This window comes from Hemitrygon akajei, chromosome 4 (assembly GCF_048418815.1).
Source record: "Hemitrygon akajei chromosome 4, sHemAka1.3, whole genome shotgun sequence".
NCBI lineage: Eukaryota > Metazoa > Chordata > Chondrichthyes > Myliobatiformes > Dasyatidae > Hemitrygon > Hemitrygon akajei.
Genome location: NC_133127.1, coordinates 200244702 through 200267957, shown reverse-complemented (window position 1 = coordinate 200267957; position 23256 = coordinate 200244702). Strand labels below are relative to the sequence as shown.

The 23256-nt window shown below is 62.2% G+C and overlaps 1 protein-coding gene across 1 annotated transcript in view; it reads right to left on the bottom strand.

Annotated features, from left to right (window-relative positions):
* Positions 1 to 23256, bottom strand: part of LOC140727131 (amyloid beta precursor protein binding family B member 1-like) — a 103235-nt gene that overhangs the window by 45192 nt on the left and 34787 nt on the right.

The window sequence follows — 23256 nt, the reverse complement described above, 5'->3', positions numbered from 1 at the left end:
GTGTGGTGCTCCACACAAATGCCCTCAACCCCTCCGGTAGGGAGTTCACCTGCCACTGACCCACCAAGAGGGAGTTTCGCATCCTCTGCAAGTCAGCACGGTCGGTGACCATAAAGAGGACGTCATCAGTGTAAGCCGAAAGGATGAGCTCCATGTCTGGTTCGTGTAGAACCAAACCCGTAAAATTCTTACAAAGGCACAGGAATGGAAAACTGAGTACAACCGCTCCGACATGGGGCGCCCCTGACACACTCCCCTCCCAAAGCACAAGGGTGCTGTCAAGGACCCAATGACCTCTGCAACAAGGCACTCTGCAATAGTGTACACCAGTCAGACACAGGCCACAAAACGTGGCCCCAGCCCGAACGCTCAAAAAGGTACTCGTGGTCCATCCTGTCAAGCACCTTCTATAGGTCCATGCAGAGAAAAGGGACTGACAGACCAGCCTCTTGGCCCAGGTAAATCAGATCCCAGACAAGCTGGATATTATCCTGGACTGATCAGGGTGGACCACTTGAGCCGGCACAGAACCCAGATGATTGGCCATTGTCTGGGCAAAGATCTTGTACTCCATGCTGAAGAGATATACTGGGTGCCGATACCTCGGGTAACGGAGATCCTCCTTCTTTGGCAGCAAGGCAACATCTCACCCGTCGCCATGCTTTCCCCAATACCCTCACAAAATCAGCCCCAAGAATGTCCCAGAAGATCCGGAGAAATTCAACAGTCAACCCATCTAACCCCGGGGACTTGCCTCTCTGCAGCTGGTTGAGGGCACTGGTCAGCTCCACCAAAGATTAGCAGTGCGTCGAGCCGATCAGCACCCCCAGTGCTGACTCTCGGCAAGTCCTCCCACAGAGCCCTGTGTGCATCCTCACTGCACGGGTCAGGTGAGATTAGAGCCTCATAAAAGGAATGGACTTCCGCAACATTTCTCGTCAGATCCATGAAGGAGGAGCCATCCTCTGCCAGCAACTCCACCAGCTGCATGAGGACACCCCTCCCCCTCTGGAGAGAATAGAAAGGCGAGGCGTGGTCCAGATCCTGCAGCGTCTGGACCCGCGACCTCACGTAAGCGCCTCGGGACCTCTCGAGCTGCAGGTGCCTCAGTGCCTCCTTCCTCCGCTGGTACTCATCCCAGAGGGGCTGGTCCCCATCGGTCAGCCTCAGCCGAGAGTCCAGGTCGACCAGTTCCTTCTCGAGCCGATCGATCCGGACATCCACTGCTTGGTCAAGCCGCATGCGTATTCCCTGCAGAACAGTCGGATGTGAGCCTTGCCCACATCTCAGGAGCCTCAGGGAGGGGAAACTCTCCTGTTCTTCCTGCCAGATCCTCCAAAAGGAACACAACAAATACCAGAACCGACCAAACTTCAGCAGCCAGATGTTAAAATGCCAGTACGTGGACCTCAACCATGCAGGTAGTGCGTTCAGCTCCACCCTCACCAGGCGGTGGTCCGAGCACTCAACTGGCCACATGGAGACGGGCGACATGTGTCCTAGAGATGTACAATTGATTGATCCACGAGCCTCCACCCTCTCCGTACCTCCTTGAGAAAGCACAGGAGTCAGGGTGAAGGCTCCACCACACATCAACCAAGGCAGACGACACGACCAATTCCCTTAACTTTCTCAGTGATGCTCGGCTACTCTGTGGGCTGGTGTGATCCCTCTCAAGCGTGCAATCGAAATTACCCCCCAGGATTACACACCCGCCCTGATCTGTGGACCCTAGCACGTAGACACCTCTTGGAACTGGTGCGCCTGCATCGGGCCGAGCTCAGGGCAAAAAGCATTGGTACGTCGTCCTGGCACACGGCTAGGTGAAGCAGGTGGCCTGGTACAAGTTCCTGAATCTACAATATCTCAGGCTGGAGAAAAGGGGCCAACAAGATGGCCACCCCTCTGAAAGTGGAGCTGAGGTGACTCATGTGGAGCCCCTCACCATTCCAGAAGCCAGGAGGATTCATCTCCTGGAACGGTACGGGTTTCCTGCAAGAGGCTCATCACATATCACCCATACTGGAAGAGAGAGAGATGACGAAATCTGCGGACAGCCCCTTACCATCACTGACGTTAAGGGTCACAACATTTAACTTCATGATGCATCTTACTGAGACCCCTCACCAGAAGCAGCAGAGCTCTCCTTTGAGTCCCCTCCTGTCTCTGCCCTACAACCCTTCTCCAGGGACTCCAGGAGTCTCTTAAACTGGCATCTCTCTTCATTGGTGACTTTACTCCCTTCCCCTTCTTTCGCAGATAGACCGAGTGACCCCTGGTCCTTGAACGGTTTCTTCCGGCAGTCCGTTGCCAACTGCTGCAACTCCTCCACAGTGATGGGCTGTGACTTGGTGCTGGGGTCGAGGAGGTCTGACATCTCGGCTTAAAAGAGTCCCCCTCTTCCTCCTCCCTGTAGCCCTAATGGGAGACCCGACCGCAGACTCTACCCTATCCCCAGGACCAGTGACAGAGGGAGGCCCCGCCACCTGTGGATTCAGAATCACTCCCACAGCCAGGATACAAGCTTGCTTGGTCATACCATCCCCACACCCCTGTCACCCTCCCCAGAATCAGACTAGTAGAGCCCCCAGCCTCCTCACCCCCTTGGGATATACTCCGCCTGATTAACTGCACAGGAGGGCGATTCAGAGTTCCTCTGCTTCCCTTCGTGGACCAGATGCTCCTCAGCAGGGCATCTGGCCTCGAATGAGGGAACAATCTGGGTAAGTAATCCTGCTGGTGACCCTCCACCCACAGGTGAGGCCAGTCCTACAGGTCTTTGCCCCTCCGCAGGGAATATGTGCTCCAAGTGTGCAGCCTCAACTGAAGGCAATCCAACTCCTCACATGGCCCCTCCAGAGTGGCATCGCTCATCAGCCCTGAGGACGCACGTTCCTGACCCTCACTGTCCAATTCCCACACCCTCCCCAGTCCTCATCCTCACTGTCCCAATCCCACACCCTCCCCAGTCCTCACCCTCACTGTCCTGTTCCCATACTCATCCGTCCTCACCCTCAATGTCCAATTCCCACACCCTCCCCAGTCCTCACCCTCACCGTCCCGCTCCCACACTCACCCCAGTCCTCACCCTCACTGTCCCGTTCCCACACTCACCCCAGTCCTCACCCTCACCGTCCCAAACCCACACTCACCCCAGTCCTCACCCTCACTGTCCCGTTCCCACACCCTCCCCAGTCCTCACCCTCACTGTCCCGTTCCCACACTCACCCCAGTCCTCACCCTCACCGTCCCAAACCCACACTCACCCCAGTCCTCACCCTCACTGTCCCGTTCCCACACCCTCCCCAGTCCTCACCCTCACAGTCCCGTTCCCACACTCACCCCAGTCCTCACCCTCAACGTCCCAATCCCACACCCTCTCCAGTCCTCACCCTCACTGTCCCGTTCCCACACACTCACCCCAGTCCTCACCCTCACCGTCCCGTTCCCACACTCACCCCAGTCCTCACCCTCACTGTCCCAATCCCACCCTCACCCCGGTCCTCACCCTCACTGTCCCATTCCCACACTCACCCTCACCGTCCCGTTCCCACACTCACCCCAGTCCTCACCCTCACTGTCTGAATCCCACCCTCACCCCAGTCCTCACCCTCACTGCCCCGTTCCCACACTCACCCCGGTCCTCACCCTCACCGTCCCGTTCCCACACTCACCCCAGTCCTCACCCTCACTGTCCCGTTCCCACACTCAACCTCACTGTCCCGTTCCCACACTCACCCCAGTCCTCACCCTCACTGTCCCGTTCCCACACTCAACCTCACCGTCCCGTTCCCACACTCACCCCAGTCCTCACCCTCACCGTCCCGTTCCCCCACTCACCCCAGTCCTCACCCTCACTGTCCCGTTCCCCCACACTCACCCCAGTCCTCACCCTCACTGTCCCGTTCCCCCACACTCACCCCAGTCCTCACCCTCACCGTCCAATTCTCACACCCTCCCCAGTCTTCACCCTCACTGTCCAATTCCCACACCCTCCCCAGTCCTCACCCTCACTGTCCCGTACACACACCCTCCCCAGTCTTCACCCTCACTCTCTCGTTCCCATACTCACCCTCACTGTCCCGTTCCCACACTCACCCCAGTCCTCACACTCACCGTCCCGTTCCCACACTCACCCCAGTCCTCACCCTCACCGTCCCGTACACACACTCACCCCAGTCCTCACCCTCACCGTCCCGTTCCCATTCTCACCCCAGTCCTCACCCTCACCGTCCCGTTCCCACACTCACCCCAGTCCTCACCCTCACCGTCCCATTCCCACGCTCACCCTCACCGTCCCGTACACACACTCACCCCAGTCCTCACCCTCACCGTCCCGTTCCCATTCTCACCCCAGTCCTCACCCTCACCGTCCCATTCCCACACTCACCCCAGTCCTCACCGTCCCGTTCCCACACTCACCCCAGTCCTCACCCTCACCGTCCCGTTCCCACACTCACCCCAGTCCTCACCCTCACTGTCCCATTCCCACACTCACCCCAGTCCTCACCCTCACCGTCCCGTTCCCACACTCACCCCAGTCCTCACCCTCACCGTCCCGTTCCCACACTCACCCCAGTCCTCACCCTCACCGTCCCGTTCCCACACTCACCCCAGTCCTCACCCTCACCGTCCCGTTCCCACACTCACCCCAGTCCTCACCCTCACCGCCCCGTTCCCAGACTCACCTCAGTCCTCACCCTCACCGTCCCGTTCCCCCACTCACCCCGGTCCTCACCCTCACCGTCCCGTTCCCACACTCACCCCGGTCCTCACCCTCACCGTCCCGTTCCCACACTCACCCCGGTCCTCACCCTCACCGTCCCAATCCCACACTCACCCCAGTCCTCACCCTCACTGTCCCGTTCCCACACTCACCCCAGTCCTCACCCTCACCGTCCCATTCCCACACTCACCCCAGTCCTCACCCTAACTGCCCCAATCCAACACTCACCCCAGTCCTCACCCTCACTGTCCCGTTCCCACACTCACCCCAGTCCTCACCCTCACTGTCCCGTTCCCACACTCACTCCAGTCCTCACCCTCACCGTCCCGTTCCCACACTCACCCTGGTCCTCACCCTCACTGTCCCAATCCCACACACTCACCCCAGTCCTCACCTTCACCGTCCCATTCCCACACTCACCCCAGTCCTCACCCTCACTGTCCCATTCCCACACTCACCCCAGTCCTCACCCTCACTGTCCCGTTCCCACACTCACTCCAGTCCTCACCCTCACCGTCCCGTTCCCACACTCACCCTGGTCCTCACCCTCACTGTCCCAATCCCACACACTCACCCCAGTCCTCACCCTCACTGTCCCGTTCCCACACTCACCCCACTCCTCACCCTCACTGTCCCATTCCCACACTCACCCCAGTCCTCACCCTCACTGTCCCGTTCCCACACTCACCCCAGTCCTCACCCTCACCGTCCCATTCCCACACTCACCCCAGTCCTCACCCTCACCGTCCCGTTACCACACTCACCCCAGTCCTCACCCTCACCGTCCCGTTCCCAGACTCACCTCAGTCCTCACCCTCACTGTCCCGTTCCCACACTCACCCCAGTCCTCACCGTCACTGTCCCATTCCCACACTCACCCCAGTCCTCACCCTCACTGTCCCGTTCCCCCACACTCACCCCAGTCCTCACCCTCACCGTCCCGTTCCCACACTCACCCCAGTCCTCACCCTCACCGTCCCGTTCCCACACTCACCCCGGTCCTCACCCTCACCGTCCCGTTCCCACACTCACCCCAGTCCTCACCCTCACTGTCCCAATCCCACACTCACCCCGGTCCTCACCCTCACCGTCCCGTTCCCACACTCACCCCGGTCCTCACCCTCACTGTCCCGTTCCCCCACACTCACCCCAGTCCTCACCCTCACCGTCCCGTTCCCACACTCACCCCAGTCCTCACCCTCACCGTCCCGTTCCCACACTCACCCCGGTCCTCACCCTCACCGTCCCGTTCCCACACTCACCCCAGTCCTCACCCTCACCGTCCCGTTCCCACACTCACCTCGGTCCTCACCCTCACCGTCCCGTTCCCACACTCACCCCAGTCCTCACCCTCACTGTCCCAATCCCACACTCACCCCGGTCCTCACCCTCACTGTCCCGTTCCCACACTCACCCCGGTCCTCACCCTCACCGTCCCGATCCCACACTAACCCCGGTCCTCACCCTCACCGTCCCGTTCCCACACTCACCCCAGTCCTCACCCTCACTGTCCCGTTCCCACACTCACCCCAGTCCTCACCATCACTGTCCCAATCCCACACTCACCCCGGTCCTCACCCTCACCGTCCCGTTCCCACACTCACCCCAGTCCTCACCCTCACTGTCCCGTTCCCACACTCACCCCAGTCCTCACCATCACTGTCCCAATCCCACACTCACCCCGGTCCTCACCCTCACTGTCCCAATCCCACACTCACCCCAGTCCTCACCCTCACTGTCCCGTTCCCACACTCACCCTCACCGTCCCGTTCCAACACTCACCCCGGTCCTCACCCTCACCGTCCCGTTCCCACACACTCACCCCAGTCCTCACTCTCACTGTCCCGTTCCCACACTCACCCCAGTCCTCACCCTCACTGTCCCGTTCCCACACTCACCCCAGTCCTCACCCTCACTGTCCCGTTCCCACACTCACCCCAGTCCTCACCCTGTCCCAATCCCACACTGACCCCAGTCCTCACCCTCACCGTCCCGTTCCCACACACTCACCCCAGTCCTCACCCTCACTGTCCCAATCCCACACACTCAACCCAGTCCTCACCCTCACCGTCCCGTTCCCACACTCACCCTCACTGTCCCGTTCCCACACTCACCCCAGTCCTCACCCTCACCGTCCCGTTCCCACACTCAGCCTCACTGTCCCGTTCCCACACTCACCCTCACTGTCCCGTTCCCACACTCACCCCAGTCCTCACCCTCACCGTCCCATTCCCACACTCACCCCAGTCCTCACCCTCACCGTCCCGTTCCCACACTCACCCCAGTCCTCACCCTCACCGTCCCGTTCCCACACTCACCCCAGTCCTCACCCTCACTGTCCCAATCCCACACTCACCCCAGTCCTCACCCTCACTGTCCCGTTCCCACACTCACCCCGGTCCTCACCCTCACTGTCCCGTTCCCACACTCACCCCGGTCCTCACCCTCACTGTCCCGTTCCCACACTCACCCCAGTCCTCACCCTCACTGTCCCGTTCCCACAATCACCCCAGTCCTCACCCTCACTGTCCCGTTCCCACACTCACCCCAGTCCTCACCCTCACTGTCCCGTTCCCACACTCACCCCAGTCCTCACCCTCACTGTCCCGTTCCCACACTCACCCCAGTCCTCACCCTCACTGTCCCAATCCCACACTCACCCCGGTCCTCACCCTCACTGTCCCAATCCCACACTCACCCCAGTCCTCACCCTCACTGTCCCGTTCCCACACTCACCCCGGTCCTCACCCTCACTGTCCCGTTCCCACACTCACCCCAGTCCTCACCCTCACTGTCCCGTTCCCACACTCACCCTCACCGTCCTGTTCCAACACTCACCCCGGTCCTCACCCTCACCGTCCCGTTCCCACACACTCACCCCAGTCCTCACTCTCACCGTCCCGTTCCCACACTCACCCCAGTCCTCACCCTCACTGTCCCGTTCCCACACTCACCCCAGTCCTCACCCTCACTGTCCCGTTCCCACACTCACCCCAGTCCTCACCCTGTCCCAATCCCACACTGACCCCAGTCCTCACCCTCACCGTCCCGTTCCCACACTCACCCCAGTCCTCACCCTCACCGTCCCGTTCCCACACTCACCCCGGTCCTCACCCTCACCGTCCCGTTCCCACACTCACCCCAGTCCTCACCCTCACTGTCCCAATCCCACACTCACCCCGGTCCTCACCCTCACCGTCCCGTTCCCACACTCACCCCGGTCCTCACCCTCACTGTCCCGTTCCCCCACACTCACCCCAGTCCTCACCCTCACCGTCCCGTTCCCACACTCACCCCAGTCCTCACCCTCACCGTCCCGTTCCCACACTCACCCCGGTCCTCACCCTCACCGTCCCGTTCCCACACTCACCCCAGTCCTCACCCTCACCGTCCCGTTCCCACACTCACCCCGGTCCTCACCCTCACCGTCCCGTTCCCACACTCACCCCAGTCCTCACCCTCACTGTCCCAATCCCACACTCACCCCGGTCCTCACCCTCACTGTCCCGTTCCCACACTCACCCCGGTCCTCACCCTCACTGTCCCGTTCCCACACTCACCCCGGTCCTCACCCTCACCGTCCCAATCCCACACTAACCCCGGTCCTCACCCTCACCGTCCCGTTCCCACACTCACCCCAGTCCTCACCCTCACTGTCCCGTTCCCACACTCACCCCAGTCCTCACCATCACTGTCCCAATCCCACACTCACCCCGGTCCTCACCCTCACCGTCCCGTTCCCACACTCACCCCAGTCCTCACCCTCACTGTCCCGTTCCCACACTCACCCCAGTCCTCACCATCACTGTCCCAATCCCACACTCACCCCGGTCCTCACCCTCACTGTCCCAATCCCACACTCACCCCAGTCCTCACCCTCACTGTCCCGTTCCCACACTCACCCTCACCGTCCCGTTCCAACACTCACCCCGGTCCTCACCCTCACCGTCCCGTTCCCACACACTCACCCCAGTCCTCACTCTCACCGTCCCGTTCCCACACTCACCCCAGTCCTCACCCTCACTGTCCCGTTCCCACACTCACCCCAGTCCTCACCCTCACTGTCCCGTTCCCACACTCACCCCAGTCCTCACCCTGTCCCAATCCCACACTGACCCCAGTCCTCACCCTCACCGTCCCGTTCCCACACACTCACCCCAGTCCTCACCCTCACTGTCCCAATCCCACACACTCAACCCAGTCCTCACCCTCACCGTCCCGTTCCCACACTCACCCTCACTGTCCCGTTCCCACACTCACCCCAGTCCTCACCCTCACCGTCCCGTTCCCACACTCAGCCTCACTGTCCCGTTCCCACACTCACCCTCACTGTCCCGTTCCCACACTCACCCCAGTCCTCACCCTCACCGTCCCATTCCCACACTCACCCCAGTCCTCACCCTCACCGTCCCGTTCCCACACTCACCCCAGTCCTCACCCTCACCGTCCCGTTCCCACACTCACCCCAGTCCTCACCCTCACTGTCCCGATCCCACACTCACCCCAGTCCTCACCCTCACTGTCCCGTTCCCACACTCACCCCGGTCCTCACCCTCACTGTCCCGTTCCCACACTCACCCCGGTCCTCACCCTCACTGTCCCGTTCCCACACTCACCCCGGTCCTCACCCTCACTGTCCCGTTCCCACAATCACCCCAGTCCTCACCCTCACTGTCCCGTTCCCACACTCACCCCAGTCCTCACCCTCACTGTCCCGTTCCCACACTCACCCCAGTCCTCACCCTCACTGTCCCGTTCCCACACTCACCCCAGTCCTCACCCTCACTGTCCCAATCCCACACTCACCCCGGTCCTCACCCTCACTGTCCCAATCCCACACTCACCCCAGTCCTCACCCTCACTGTCCCGTTCCCACACTCACCCCGGTCCTCACCCTCACTGTCCCGTTCCCACACTCACCCCAGTCCTCACCCTCACTGTCCCGTTCCCACACTCACCCTCACCGTCCTGTTCCAACACTCACCCCGGTCCTCACCCTCACCGTCCCGTTCCCACACACTCACCCCAGTCCTCACTCTCACCGTCCCGTTCCCACACTCACCCCAGTCCTCACCCTCACTGTCCCGTTCCCACACTCACCCCAGTCCTCACCCTCACTGTCCCGTTCCCACACTCACCCCAGTCCTCACCCTGTCCCAATCCCACACTGACCCCAGTCCTCACCCTCACCGTCCCGTTCCCACACACTCACCCCAGTCCTCACCCTCACTGTCCCATTCCCACACCCTCCCCAGTCCTCACACTCACTGTCCCGTTCCCACACTCCCCCCAGTCCTCACCCTCACTGTCCCGTTCCCACACCCTCCCCAGTCCTCACCCTCACTGTCCCGTTCCCACACTCACCCTCACTGTCCCGTTCCCACACTCACCCCAGTCCTCACCCTCACTGTCCCGTTCCCACACTCACCCCAGTCCTCACCCTCACTTTCCCGTTCCCACACCCTCCCCAGTCCTCACCCTCACTGTCCCGTTCCCACACTCACCCCAATCCTCACCCTCACTGTCCCAATCCCACACCCTCCCCAGTCCTCACCTTCACCGTCCCATTCCCACACTCACCCTCACTGTCCCGTTCCCACACTCACCCCAGTCCTCACCCTCACTGTCCCGTTCCCACACTCACCCCAGTCCTCACCCTCACCGTCCCGTTCCCACACCCTCCCCAGTCCTCACCCTCACTGTCCCGTTCCCACACTCACCCCGGTCCTCACCCTCACCGTCCCATTCCCACACTCACCCCAGTCCTCACCCTCACTGTCCCGTTCCCACACTCACCCCAGTCCTCACCCTCACCGTCCCGTTCCCACACTCCCCCCAGTCCTCACCCTCACTGTCCCAATCCCACACTCACCCCAGTCCTCACCCTCGTGGTCCCAATCCCACACTCACCCCAGTCCTCACCCTCACCGTCCCGTTCCCACACTCACCCCAGTCCTCACCCTCACCGTCCCGTTCCCACACTCACCCCAGTCCTCACACTCACTGTCCCGTTCCCACACTCCCCCCAGTCCTCACCCTCACTGTCCCAATCCCATACTCACCCCAGTCCTCACCCTCGTGGTCCCAATCCCACACTCACCCCAGTCCTCACCCTCACCGTCCCGTTCCCACACTCACCCCAGTCCTCACCCTCACTGTCCCAATCCCACACCCTCCCCAGTCCTCACCCTCACCGTCCCGTTCCCACACTCACCCCAGTCCTCACCCTCACCGTCCCGTTCCCACACTCACCCCAGTCCTCACCCTCACCGTACCATTCCCACACTCACTCCAGTCCTCACCCTCACTGTCCCGTTCCCACACTCACCCCAGTCCTCACCCTCACCGTCCCGTTCCCACACTCCCCCCAGTCCTCACCCTCACTGTCCCAATCCCACACTCACCCCAGTCCTCACCCTCGTGGTCCCAATCCCACACTCACCCCAGTCCTCACCCTCACCGTCCCGTTCCCACACTCACCCCAGTCCTCACCCTCACCGTCCCGTTCCCACACTCACCCCAGTCCTCACACTCACTGTCCCGTTCCCACACTCCCCCAGTCCTCACCCTCACTGTCCCGTTCCCACACTCACCCCAGTCCTCACTTTCACTGTCCCGTTCCCACACTCACCCCAGTCCTCACTTTCACTGTCCCGTTCCCACACTCCCCCCAGTCCTCACCCTCACCGTCCCGTTCCCACACTCACCCCAGTCCTCACCCTCACTGTCCCGTTCCCCCACACTCACCCCAGTCCTTATCCTCACTGTCCCGTTCCCACACTCACCCCAGTCCTCACTTTCACTGTCCCGTTCCCACACTCACCCCAGTCCTCACTTTCACTGTCCCGTTCCCACACTCCCCCCAGTCCTCACCCTCACCGTCCCGTTCCCACACTCACCCCAGTCCTCACCCTCACTGTCCCGTTCCCACACCCTCCCCAGTCCTCACCCTCACGGTCCCAATCCCACACTCTCCCCAGTCCTCACCCTCACTGTCCCGTTCCCCCACACTCACCCCAGTCCTCACCCTCACTGTCCCGTTCCCACACTCACCCCAGTCCTCACCCTCACTGTCCCGTTCCCACACTCACCCCAGTCCTCACCCTCACTGTCCCGTTCCCACACTCACCCCAGTCCTCACCCTCACTGTCCCAATCCCACACTCACCCCGGTCCTCACCCTCACTGTCCCAATCCCACACTCACCCCAGTCCTCACCCTCACTGTCCCGTTCCCACACTCACCCCGGTCCTCACCCTCACTGTCCCGTTCCCACACTCACCCCAGTCCTCACCCTCACTGTCCCGTTCCCACACTCACCCTCACCGTCCTGTTCCAACACTCACCCCGGTCCTCACCCTCACCGTCCCGTTCCCACACACTCACCCCAGTCCTCACTCTCACCGTCCCGTTCCCACACTCACCCCAGTCCTCACCCTCACTGTCCCGTTCCCACACTCACCCCAGTCCTCACCCTCACTGTCCCGTTCCCACACTCACCCCAGTCCTCACCCTGTCCCAATCCCACACTGACCCCAGTCCTCACCCTCACCGTCCCGTTCCCACACACTCACCCCAGTCCTCACCCTCACTGTCCCATTCCCACACCCTCCCCAGTCCTCACACTCACTGTCCCGTTCCCACACTCCCCCCAGTCCTCACCCTCACTGTCCCGTTCCCACACCCTCCCCAGTCCTCACCCTCACTGTCCCGTTCCCACACTCACCCTCACTGTCCCGTTCCCACACTCACCCCAGTCCTCACCCTCACTGTCCCGTTCCCACACTCACCCCAGTCCTCACCCTCACTTTCCCGTTCCCACACCCTCCCCAGTCCTCACCCTCACTGTCCCGTTCCCACACTCACCCCAATCCTCACCCTCACTGTCCCAATCCCACACCCTCCCCAGTCCTCACCTTCACCGTCCCATTCCCACACTCACCCTCACTGTCCCGTTCCCACACTCACCCCAGTCCTCACCCTCACTGTCCCGTTCCCACACTCACCCCAGTCCTCACCCTCACCGTCCCGTTCCCACACCCTCCCCAGTCCTCACCCTCACTGTCCCGTTCCCACACTCACCCCGGTCCTCACCCTCACCGTCCCATTCCCACACTCACCCCAGTCCTCACCCTCACTGTCCCGTTCCCACACTCACCCCAGTCCTCACCCTCACCGTCCCGTTCCCACACTCCCCCCAGTCCTCACCCTCACTGTCCCAATCCCACACTCACCCCAGTCCTCACCCTCGTGGTCCCAATCCCACACTCACCCCAGTCCTCACCCTCACCGTCCCGTTCCCACACTCACCCCAGTCCTCACCCTCACCGTCCCGTTCCCACACTCACCCCAGTCCTCACACTCACTGTCCCGTTCCCACACTCCCCCCAGTCCTCACCCTCACTGTCCCAATCCCACACTCACCCCAGTCCTCACCCTCGTGGTCCCAATCCCACACTCACCCCAGTCCTCACCCTCACCGTCCCGTTCCCACACTCACCCCAGTCCTCACCCTCACTGTCCCAATCCCACACCCTCCCCAGTCCTCACCCTCACCGTCCCGTTCCCACACTCACCCCAGTCCTCACCCTCACCGTCCCGTTCCCACACTCACCCCAGTCCTCACCCTCACCGTACCATTCCCACACTCACTCCAGTCCTCACCCTCACTGTCCCGTTCCCACACTCACCCCAGTCCTCACCCTCACCGTCCCGTTCCCACACTCCCCCCAGTCCTCACCCTCACTGTCCCAATCCCACACTCACCCCAGTCCTCACCCTCGTGGTCCCAATCCCACACTCACCCCAGTCCTCACCCTCACCGTCCCGTTCCCACACTCACCCCAGTCCTCACCCTCACCGTCCCGTTCCCACACTCACCCCAGTCCTCACACTCACTGTCCCGTTCCCACACTCCCCCAGTCCTCACCCTCACTGTCCCGTTCCCACACTCACCCCAGTCCTCACTTTCACTGTCCCGTTCCCACACTCACCCCAGTCCTCACTTTCACTGTCCCGTTCCCACACTCCCCCCAGTCCTCACCCTCACCGTCCCGTTCCCACACTCACCCCAGTCCTCACCCTCACTGTCCCGTTCCCCCACACTCACCCCAGTCCTTATCCTCACTGTCCCGTTCCCACACTCACCCCAGTCCTCACTTTCACTGTCCCGTTCCCACACTCACCCCAGTCCTCACTTTCACTGTCCCGTTCCCACACTCCCCCCAGTCCTCACCCTCACCGTCCCGTTCCCACACTCACCCCAGTCCTCACCCTCACTGTCCCGTTCCCACACCCTCCCCAGTCCTCACCCTCACGGTCCCAATCCCACACTCTCCCCAGTCCTCACCCTCACTGTCCCGTTCCCCCACACTCACCCCAGTCCTCACCCTCACTGTCCCATTCCCCCACACTCACCCCAGTCCTCACCCTCACTGTCCCGTTCCCACACTCACCCCGGTCCTCACCCTCACCGTCCCGTTCCCATACTCACTCCAATCCTCACCCTCACTGTCCCGTTCCCACACACTCACCCCGGTCCTCACCCTCACCGTCCCGTTCCCATACTCACTCCAATCCTCACCCTCACTGTCCCGTTCCCACACTCACCCCAGTCCTCACCCTCACCGTCCCGTTCCCACACTCTCCCCGGTCCTCACCCTCACTGTCCCGTTCCCACACTCTCCCCAGTCCTCACCCTCACCGTCCCGTTCCCACACTCTCCCCGGTCCTCACCCTCACTGTCCCGTTCCCACACCCTCCCCAGTCCTCACCCTCACTGTCCCGTTCCCACACTCACCCCAGTCCTCACCCTCACCGCCCCGTTCCCACACTCACCCCAGTCCTCACCCTCACCGTCCCGTTTCCACACTCACCCCAGTCCTCACCCTCACCGTCCCGTTCCCACACTCTCCCCGGTCCTCACCCTCACTGTCCCGTTCCCACACCCTCCCCAGTCCTCACCCTCACGGTCCCAATCCCACACTCTCCCCAGTCCTCACACTCACCGTCCCGTTCCCACACTCTCCCCGGTCCTCACCCTCACTGTCCCGTTCCCACACCCTCCCCAGTCCTCACCCTCACTGTCCCGTTCCCACACTCACCCCAGTCCTCACCCTCACCGTCCCGTTCCCACACTCTCCCCGGTCCTCACCCTCACTGTCCCGTTCCCACACCCTCCCCAGTCCTCACCCTCACGGTCCCAATCCCACACTCTCCCCAGTCCTCACCCTCACTGTCCCGTTCCCCCACACTCACCCCAGTCCTCACCCTCACTGTCCCATTCCCCCACACTTACCCCAGTCCTCACCCTCACTGTCCCGTTCCCACACTCACCCCGGTCCTCACCCTCACCGTCCCGTTCCCATACTCACTCCAATCCTCACCCTCACTGTCCCGTTCCCACACACTCACCCCGGTCCTCACCCTCACCGTCCCGTTCCCATACTCACTCCAATCCTCACCCTCACTGTCCCGTTCCCACACTCACCCCGGTCCTCACCCTCACCGTCCCATTCCCACACTCACCCCAGTCCTCACCCTCACTGTCCCGTTCCCACACTCACCCCAGTCCTCACCCTCACCGTCCCGTTCCCACACTCCCCCCAGTCCTCACCCTCACTGTCCCAATCCCACACTCACCCCAGTCCTCACCCTCGTGGTCCCAATCCCACACTCACCCCAGTCCTCACCCTCACCGTCCCGTTCCCACACTCACCCCAGTCCTCACCCTCACCGTCCCGTTCCCACACTCACCCCAGTCCTCACACTCACTGTCCCGTTCCCACACTCCCCCCAGTCCTCACCCTCACTGTCCCAATCCCACACTCACCCCAGTCCTCACCCTCGTGGTCCCAATCCCACACTCACCCCAGTCCTCACCCTCACCGTCCCGTTCCCACACTCACCCCAGTCCTCACCCTCACTGTCCCAATCCCACACCCTCCCCAGTCCTCACCCTCACCGTCCCGTTCCCACACTCACCCCAGTCCTCACCCTCACCGTCCCGTTCCCACACTCACCCCAGTCCTCACCCTCACCGTACCATTCCCACACTCACTCCAGTCCTCACCCTCACTGTCCCGTTCCCACACTCACCCCAGTCCTCACCCTCACCGTCCCGTTCCCACACTCCCCCCAGTCCTCACCCTCACTGTCCCAATCCCACACTCACCCCAGTCCTCACCCTCGTGGTCCCAATCCCACACTCACCCCAGTCCTCACCCTCACCGTCCCGTTCCCACACTCACCCCAGTCCTCACCCTCACCGTCCCGTTCCCACACTCACCCCAGTCCTCACACTCACTGTCCCGTTCCCACACTCCCCCAGTCCTCACCCTCACTGTCCCGTTCCCACACTCACCCCAGTCCTCACTTTCACTGTCCCGTTCCCACACTCACCCCAGTCCTCACCCTCACCGCCCCGTTCCCACACTCACCCCAGTCCTCACCCTCACCGTCCCGTTTCCACACTCACCCCAGTCCTCACCCTCACCGTCCCGTTCCCACACTCTCCCCGGTCCTCACCCTCACTGTCCCGTTCCCACACCCTCCCCAGTCCTCACCCTCACGGTCCCAATCCCACACTCTCCCCAGTCCTCACACTCACCGTCCCGTTCCCACACTCTCCCCGGTCCTCACCCTCACTGTCCCGTTCCCACACCCTCCCCAGTCCTCACCCTCACTGTCCCGTTCCCACACTCACCCCAGTCCTCACCCTCACCGTCCCGTTCCCACACTCTCCCCGGTCCTCACCCTCACTGTCCCGTTCCCACACCCTCCCCAGTCCTCACCCTCACGGTCCCAATCCCACACTCTCCCCAGTCCTCACCCTCACTGTCCCGTTCCCCCACACTCACCCCAGTCCTCACCCTCACTGTCCCATTCCCCCACACTTACCCCAGTCCTCACCCTCACTGTCCCGTTCCCACACTCACCCCGGTCCTCACCCTCACCGTCCCGTTCCCACACCCTCCCCAGTCCTCACCCTCACCGTCCCGTTCCCACACTCACCCCAGTCCTCACCCTCACCGCCCCGTTCCCACACTCACCCCAGTCCTCACCCTCACCGTCCCGTTTCCACACTCACCCCAGTCCTCACCCTCACCGTCCCGTTCCCACACCCTCCCCGGTCCTCACCCTCACTGTCCCGTTCCCACACCCTCCCCAGTCCTCACCCTCACGGTCCCAATCCCACACTCTCCCCAGTCCTCACCCTCACCGTCCCGTTCCCACACTCTCCCCGGTCCTCACCCTCACTGTCCCGTTCCCACACCCTCCCCAGTCCTCACCCTCACCGTCCCGTTCCCACACTCACCCCAGTCCTCACCCTCACCGCCCCGTTCCCACACTCACCCCAGTCCTCACCCTCACCGTCCCGTTTCCACACTCACCCCAGTCCTCACCCTCACCGTCCCGTTCCCACACTCTCCCCGGTCCTCACCCTCACTGTCCCGTTCCCACACCCTCCCCAGTCCTCACCCTCACGGTCCCAATCCCACACTCTCCCCAGTCCTCACACTCACCGTCCCGTTCCCACACTCTCCCCGGTCCTCACCCTCACTGTCCCGTTCCCACACCCTCCCCAGTCCTCACCCTCACTGTCCCGTTCCCACACTCACCCCAGTCCTCACCCTCACCGTCCCGTTCCCACACTCTCCCCGGTCCTCACCCTCACTGTCCCGTTCCCACACCCTCCCCAGTCCTCACCCTCACGGTCCCAATCCCACACTCTCCCCAGTCCTCACCCTCACTGTCCCGTTCCCCCACACTCACCCCAGTCCTCACCCTCACTGTCCCATTCCCCCACACTTACCCCAGTCCTCACCCTCACTGTCCCGTTCCCACACTCACCCCGGTCCTCACCCTCACCGTCCCGTTCCCATACTCACTCCAATCCTCACCCTCACTGTCCCGTTCCCACACACTCACCCCGGTCCTCACCCTCACCGTCCCGTTCCCATACTCACTCCAATCCTCACCCTCACTGTCCCGTTCCCACACTCACCCCGGTCCTCACCCTCACCGTCCCATTCCCACACTCACCCCAGTCCTCACCCTCACTGTCCCGTTCCCACACTCACCCCAGTCCTCACCCTCACCGTCCCGTTCCCACACTCCCCCCAGTCCTCACCCTCACTGTCCCAATCCCACACTCACCCCAGTCCTCACCCTCACCGTCCCGTTCCCACACTCACCCCAGTCCTCACCCTCACCGTCCCGTTCCCACACTCACCCCAGTCCTCACACTCACTGTCCCGTTCCCACACTCCCCCCAGTCCTCACCCTCACTGTCCCAATCCCACACTCACCCCAGTCCTCACCCTCGTGGTCCCAATCCCACACTCACCCCAGTCCTCACCCTCACCGTCCCGTTCCCACACTCACCCCAGTCCTCACCCTCACTGTCCCAATCCCACACCCTCCCCAGTCCTCACCCTCACCGTCCCGTTCCCACACTCACCCCAGTCCTCACCCTCACCGTCCCGTTCCCACACTCACCCCAGTCCTCACCCTCACCGTACCATTCCCACACTCACTCCAGTCCTCACCCTCACTGTCCCGTTCCCACACTCACCCCAGTCCTCACCCTCACCGTCCCGTTCCCACACTCCCCCCAGTCCTCACCCTCACTGTCCCAATCCCACACTCACCCCAGTCCTCACCCTCGTGGTCCCAATCCCACACTCACCCCAGTCCTCACCCTCACCATCCCGTTCCCACACTCACCCCAGTCCTCACCCTCACCGTCCCGTTCCCACACTCACCCCAGTCCTCACACTCACTGTCCCGTTCCCACACTCCCCCAGTCCTCACCCTCACTGTCCCGTTCCCACACTCACCCCAGTCCTCACTTTCACTGTCCCGTTCCCACACTCACCCCAGTCCTCACTTTCACTGTCCCGTTCCCACACTCCCCCCAGTCCTCACCCTCACCGTCCCGTTCCCACACTCACCCCAGTCCTCACCCTCACTGTCCCGTTCCCCCACACTCACCCCAGTCCTTATCCTCACTGTCCCGTTCCCACACTCACCCCAGTCCTCACTTTCACTGTCCCGTTCCCACACTCACCCCAGTCCTCACTTTCACTGTCCCGTTCCCACACTCCCCCCAGTCCTCACCCTCACCGTCCCGTTCCCACACTCACCCCAGTCCTCACCCTCACTGTCCCGTTCCCACACCCTCCCCAGTCCTCACCCTCACGGTCCCAATCCCACACTCTCCCCAGTCCTCACCCTCACTGTCCCGTTCCCCCACACTCACCCCAGTCCTCACCCTCACTGTCCCATTCCCCCACACTCACCCCAGTCCTCACCCTCACTGTCCCGTTCCCACACTCACCCCGGTCCTCACCCTCACCGTCCCGTTCCCATACTCACTCCAATCCTCACCCTCACTGTCCCGTTCCCACACACTCACCCCGGTCCTCACCCTCACCGTCCCGTTCCCATACTCACTCCAATCCTCACCCTCACTGTCCCGTTCCCACACTCACCCCAGTCCTCACCCTCACCGTCCCGTTCCCACACTCTCCCCGGTCCTCACCCTCACTGTCCCGTTCCCACACTCTCCCCAGTCCTCACCCTCACCGTCCCATTCCCACACTCTCCCCAGTCCTCACCCTCACCGTCCCGTTCCCACACCCTCCCCAGTCCTCACCCTCACCGTCCCGTTCCCACACTCACCCCAGTCCTCACCCTCACCGCCCCGTTCCCACACTCACCCCAGTCCTCACCCTCACCGTCCCGTTTCCACACTCACCCCAGTCCTCACCCTCACCGTCCCGTTCCCACACTCTCCCCGGTCCTCACCCTCACTGTCCCGTTCCCACACCCTCCCCAGTCCTCACCCTCACGGTCCCAATCCCACACTCTCCCCAGTCCTCACCCTCACCGTCCCGTTCCCACACTCTCCCCGGTCCTCACCCTCACTGTCCCGTTCCCACACCCTCCCCAGTCCTCACCCTCACTGTCCCGTTCCCACACTCACCCCAGTCCTCACCCTCACCGCCCCGTTCCCACACTCACCCCAGTCCTCACCCTCACCGTCCCGTTTCCACACTCACCCCAGTCCTCACCCTCACCGTCCCGTTCCCACACTCTCCCCGGTCCTCACCCTCACTGTCCCGTTCCCACACCCTCCCCAGTCCTCACCCTCACGGTCCCAATCCCACACTCTCCCCAGTCCTCACACTCACCGTCCCGTTCCCACACTCTCCCCGGTCCTCACCCTCACTGTCCCGTTCCCACACCCTCCCCAGTCCTCACCCTCACTGTCCCGTTCCCACACTCACCCCAGTCCTCACCCTCACCGTCCCGTTCCCACACTCTCCCCGGTCCTCACCCTCACTGTCCCGTTCCCACACCCTCCCCAGTCCTCACCCTCACGGTCCCAATCCCACACTCTCCCCAGTCCTCACCCTCACTGTCCCGTTCCCCCACACTCACCCCAGTCCTCACCCTCACTGTCCCATTCCCCCACACTTACCCCAGTCCTCACCCTCACTGTCCCGTTCCCACACTCACCCCGGTCCTCACCCTCACCGTCCCGTTCCCATACTCACTCCAATCCTCACCCTCACTGTCCCGTTCCCACACACTCACCCCGGTCCTCACCCTCACCGTCCCGTTCCCATACTCACTCCAATCCTCACCCTCACTGTCCCGTTCCCACACTCACCCCAGTCCTCACCCTCACCGTCCCGTTCCCACACTCTCCCCGGTCCTCACCCTCACTGTCCCGTTCCCACACTCACCCCAGTCCTCACCCTCACTGTCCCGTTCCCACACTCACCCCAGTCCTCACCCTCACCGTCCCATTCCCACACTCACCCCGGTCCTCACCCTCATTGTCCCGTTCCCACACTCCCCCCAGTCCTCACCCTCACCGTCCCGTTCCCACACTCACCCCAGTCCTCACCCTCACCGTCCCGTTCCCACACTCACCCCAGTCCTCACCCTCACTGTCCCAATCCCACACTCACCCCGGTCCTCACCCTCACCGTCCCGTTCCCACACTCACCCCAGTCCTCACCGTCACTGTCCCATTCCCACACTCACCCCAGTCCTCACCCTCACTGTCCCGTTCCCCCACACTCACCCCAGTCCTCACCCTCACCGTCCCGTTCCCCCACACTCACCCCAGTCCTCACCCTCACCGTCCCGTTCCCACACTCACCCCAGTCCTCACCCTCACCGTCCCGTTCCCACACTCACCCCGGTCCTCACCCTCACCGTCCCGTTCCCACACTCACCCCAGTCCTCACCCTCACTGTCCCAATCCCACACTCACCCCGGTCCTCACCCTCACTGTCCCAATCCCACACTCACCCCAGTCCTCACCCTCACCGTCCCATTCCCACACTCTCCCCAGTCCTCACCCTCACCGTCCCATTCCCACACTCACCCCGGTCCTCACCCTCACCATCCCGTTCCCACACTCACCCCAGTCCTCACCCTCACTCTCCCGTTCCCACACCCTCCCCAGTCCTCACCCTCACTATCCCATTCCCACACTCACCCCAGTCCTCACCCTCACTGTCCCAATCCCACACTCACCCCAGTCCTCACCCTCACTGTCCCGTTCCCACACTCACCCCAGTCCTCACCCTCACCGTCCCGTTCCCACACTCACCCTCACCGTCCCGTTCCCACACTCACCCCAGTCCTCACCCTCACCATCCCATTCCCACACTCACCCCAGTCCTCACCCTCACCGTCCCGTTCCCACACTCACCCCAGTCCTCACCCTCACTGTCCCAATCCCACACTCACTCCAGTCCTCACCCTCACCATCCCGTTCCCACACTCACCCCAGTCCTCACCCTCACTGTCCCATTCCCACACACTCACCCCAGTCCTCACCCTCACCATCCCGTTCCCACACTCACCCCAGTCCTCACCCTCACTGTCCCATTCCCACACACTCACCCCAGTCCTCACCCTCACCGTCCCATTCCCACACTCACCCCAGTCCTCACCCTCACCATCCCGTTCCCACACTCACTCCAGTCCTCACCCTCACCGACCCGTTCCCACACTCACCCCAGTCCTCACCCTCACTGTCCCAATCCCACACTCACCCCAGTCCTCACCCTCACTGTCCCGTTCCCACACTCACCCCAGTCCTCACCCTCACCGCCCCGTTCCCACACTCACCCCAGTCCTCACCCTCACCATCCCGTTCCCACACTCACCCCAGTCCTCACCCTCACCGTCCCGTTCCCACACTCACCCCAGTCCTCACCCTCACTATCCCCTTCCCACACTCACCCTCACCGTCCCGTTCCCATACTCACCCCAGTCCTCACCCTCACCGTCCCGTTCCCACACTCACCCCAGTCCTCACCCTCACTGTCCCGTTCCCACACTCACCCCAGTCCTCACCCTCACTATCCCCTTCCCACACTCACCCCAGTCCTCACCCTCACTATCCCCTTCCCACACTCACCCTCACCGTCCCGTTCCCACATGCTCACCCACTACTGGAAAGAGCTTCGCTGAGTGGCCTTTCTTCGGGCATGACACCGTTGTCAGGACTCGTGCGGTGGAGACTTCGCGCCCTCCGTTGGGCAACAGGACCCACAGCCTGTTCCTGTTGCAGGGTAGTGCTGGGCCTACTCGTCTATACTGCTCTCCACCTTGCCTCTATCCCCAGTTGGACATCCCTGCAGCCTCCTCGGTCCGAAAGAAGGGCTCAAGCCACCTTGGCCTCAACTGTCTCCACACCCAGGTTGCCACTGTCTTCCACCCCTGGGGTTAGGTGAAGGAGTCATGATCTCCCCAGTTATCGGTACCCTGGCACTCCGCTCCTTTGGTGAGGATGGTGCCCAGACGTACTCCAGATTTCATCAGACCCTGAGGCCTGCTGACCTCTAGAAGGGAGCTTTGCTTCTGTGGAGGCTACAATCGAAGGAGTGTCCCCACTGCAACCCCTCTGGCACAGGTGACCCTTGTTCACCAGAGTCAATCCCCTCCCTAGTGGACTTGACTCCATCTGAGCACAAACCATCCCCACTGGACAGTTCCTGCTTATCAAACTAGAAGCTCAGCGAGTGCAGCCCTGACCCTTTGCACATTTTGCCGAGATGTACCCTGAGCATGCAGCCTTTTGTGGGGAGAAGTCTTCCCCCTTGCTGTTCCTTATCTACAGATTCAGAGGATGCGTGCTTCCTCCTTTTCATACCTCTGATGTGGGGTGGAGGAACTCTCAGTCCTCAGCACCACATTCTCCGTCATGCTTCTCCAGGCCCTTGCTGAGCCAGAGATAACTTTGACCTCCAGGCTGGGAATAAGCATAATTCTTCCTGATTCCATTTGCTGCAAACAATGCATTTCACTGTATGTTTCGATGCACACGTGACATATAAAGCTAATCTTACTTTCTAACACACACAAAGTGCCAGGTAGCATCTTTGGAAAAGAGTCCAGGTGAAGGGTCTCGGCCTGAAACGTTGACTGCTTACTTTTTCCATAGATGCTGCCTGGCCTGCTGAGTTCCTCCAGCATTTTGCGTGTGTTGCTTTGGATTTC